The following is a 3,305-nucleotide window of genomic DNA, read 5'->3' on the forward strand; positions in this document are numbered from 1 at the left end:
ACTTAATGTATATGCAATAGCGTTTTGAACCCTATTAGATAACCATATTGCCTCAAGACGCTCCTCCCCAAGATGGGATACGCTTGACCGAACCTCTTGCTGCCCCAATCTTTGTTTTCTTAAAGTTTGGTTCGTCTTTACATCCTAAGAGTTCATGTTATGGACTACAGTTTTGTACACTTTAAGATAACCTTGATGAATCAAATCACGCCTCCACAACACAACGGACCCTTTATAGAATCTCTTGCTACCCCGCTCTCTGTCTTGCTAAAGACTGATTTATTTATACAGCTTGAGAGTCATTGTTATTCAAATACAGTCTTGAACCCTGTCAGAAAGCCATATTGCCTTACGATAGTCCTGCCCACGAAAGAGGACACTTTATAGACCCTTACGATCCCTTTCCATTGTTCTGGAAGTTTTTATGGTGAATGGAGAAAAAATAATCTCATAAACTAACTTTCTTCAGAGCATTGTGGACCATCATCAGCGGTGTCTCGAAAAGCAGTTGGTGAGCGATATGCTGTAATTACACGGGAGATGCGGCTGGCTAGGCACTGTCGGAGGAGGTAAAAGATGTGGTGGTAGTGGTTGTGGATCGAGCGGCAGAACGAAGGAACGTATAGGAGATGCAGTAGGATGAGAACGAAAAAGACAAGGCTGCGGCGGTAACGGGAGAGAAGGCGGAAGGAAAGAGGGACAAGGAGGAGTAGGGGGAGATGGTTGTAGCAGTAACGAGAGTGAAAGAGGAAGGAAGAGGAGGTGATTGTGCGTGTGTAATGAGTAAGGAGGAGGAAAAGGAGGATGAATACAAAGAGGAATATGAAGGTTTAAACAGGCAAGAAAGCAGGTAAGGAAAAGATGAAAAGATGACTAGGAAAAAGGATTACAGAGAGGTGAAGGACAAACTGGCAGTGACGGGAACAAGAAAGAGGGAGGAAGGAAGAAAGGAAGGAAGGAAGGAGAGCAGATGACTGAGGGACTAAAGCGTTATTAAGATAGTTAGTGGTTGATATATATAATGTGTTGTATTTTACTTCTCTAAATACAGTGCAGTAACTGTTGTTTCTCGGAAAAATAAACAAAAAAAAAGATGTTTATGAGCGCAGTCTAGCATATCATATTTGGGCAGCGGGGTCAGGTTGGGTTTGTTTTGCTCGATGGTTTCTGACGTTCATTCCAATCGGATTTACTGCATTTTCCCTCTGCCCCTCTTCTGGTGGGGAATAAGGAAACGATATTCATCGACGTCATTCAAAATCACTCAAAAGATATACAAAACATCAGAAAAAGCTTATCTACATGTTAAAATTCTTATCTGAATTACTGAAATGCGTAATCAACTTCCCATTCATCCCTTCCCCGTTTGAAGTACGATTTTATTCTCTATCTCTTCAGTGAATAATTTGCACTTGCATTTGGACAGTAGATTGTAGTACTGTGAAGATAAGGTCACCTGGCCACAAACAAGCAAAAAGTTATCCAAACTGGCTTCAAAGCTTGTCCAATTCTGGCGCGACGTGAGGCGACGGTGGGTCGGCCGGGTCGGACTGGGCCGGGTTCGGGAGCAATGAGTCAATACAGGAAGGACATAACACGTAGGATTGAGGTCCGAAGCTAAACCAAAAGCAGCTCCCCCCTCTGGTTATTTCAGACTACAGAGTTCAGTAATATTATTTTGAGAAATTAGTGATGGAAAGCGAATTTACTGACATTTGGGGAATATTAAAGAAAAAAAATCCCCCCGTATGCAAATTCTGACACTAAAAAATTCCGGAGATGTCCTGGAAAATCCAGACGTATGGCAACCCTACCACACACACACACACACACACACACACACACACACACACCACTCCTTCATCCATCCCCTCACTCACTTTTCAACCCCTTGCAAAAAAACATATAACCATCACGTTTTTTGCTGCTTCCTTAATTCTTTAAACAGAAAAATTTAACCCTTATTTGTGTGTGTGTGTGTGTGTGTGTGTGTGTGTGTGTGTGTGTGTGTGTGTGTGTGTATGAGAGTGAGTGAGAGAGTGTGTGTGTGTGTGTGTGTGTGTGTGTGTGTGTGTGTGTGTGTGTGTGTGTGTGTGTGTGTGTGTTAGAGAGAGAGAGAGAGAGAGAGAGAGAGAGAGAGAGAGAGAGAGACGGCTTTGTACGTCACATCTGCTGTTCTATATCGAGGTCGCGTCTCCTTCCTCTTCTTTCCCTCCCTCTCCTCTCCTCTCTTGCCTTTCCCTTCCTTCTTCCTCTCCTATCCCTCTATCTCTCTTCTACCTTCTTTCCTCTTAATTTGTCTCCCTTCCTCTCACCGTTTCCTTTGATTCCAGTCCTTCCTTCCTTCTTTCCTTCCCACCCACTCCTAGGTTAGCTTCGTTCCTTCTTCCTCCCTTTCATTCTTCTTCATTCGCTCCCGCTATCCAGAATCACCTGACGTAACCAGGTCGCCTCTTCATCATACGCTCTCCGAGTTGTGAGGTCTGGATACGGAACATCCAATACCGCTGCTTCCCCCTCCCTCTTCCTTCCCTCTCTCCCGCTGTGCACATATTATATCTGTAGGCCTGTCAGTCTATGTGTCAAGCCCGTCTGTCTTGTTTAATTAACGATACAACGTTGCTAGCCTTTAGGATTCTTTTGTTTATCCTGATTCATCTAATTCTGGTATACTGTTGTTCTGATTTTATGTTAGTTCCATTTTTGTAAATGTAACACACAATGCGTCAAGTCATTTCCTCCTCTTCTCTTCCTTCATTTGCGTATTATTATCAGTCTTCTTCTTCGACATGAACATCATCATACTTTTTTCCTCTCCTTTCTCTTCTTCTTCTTCTTCTTCTTCTTCTTCTTCTTCTTCAGCTCTTGACAATTACTCTTTATAACTGTAACACGCTATGCATCAACGCTCCTCCTCCTCCTCCTCCTCCTCCTCTTCCTCCTCCTCCTATCCCCTCTACCTCCCTCCTCCTCCGCATTCCTTCCGTCAGTCACTCAACACATACACCAGTTACCTATGCTAATGAGGGCCAAAGGTGTACCACGACCCATAAACAGGAGAGGAAGCGAAAAAATAAGTGAAGGATCAGGAGAGAATAATGATATTTAAATGATGTGTGACGATTAGTGTGTGTGTGTGAGAGAGAGAGAGAGAGAGAGAGAGAGAGAGAGAGAGAGAGAGAGAGAGAGAGAGAGAGAGAGAGAGAGAGAGAGAGAGAGAGAGAGAGAGAGCGGGGGAGGGGGGTGCATCCTGAATCTGGTTTTGTGATGGTAGTAATATTTTTTTTTTTGTGTGTGTGTGTATG

The sequence above is a fragment of the Eriocheir sinensis genome, chromosome 3, assembly GCF_024679095.1.
Source record: "Eriocheir sinensis breed Jianghai 21 chromosome 3, ASM2467909v1, whole genome shotgun sequence".
NCBI lineage: Eukaryota > Metazoa > Arthropoda > Malacostraca > Decapoda > Varunidae > Eriocheir > Eriocheir sinensis.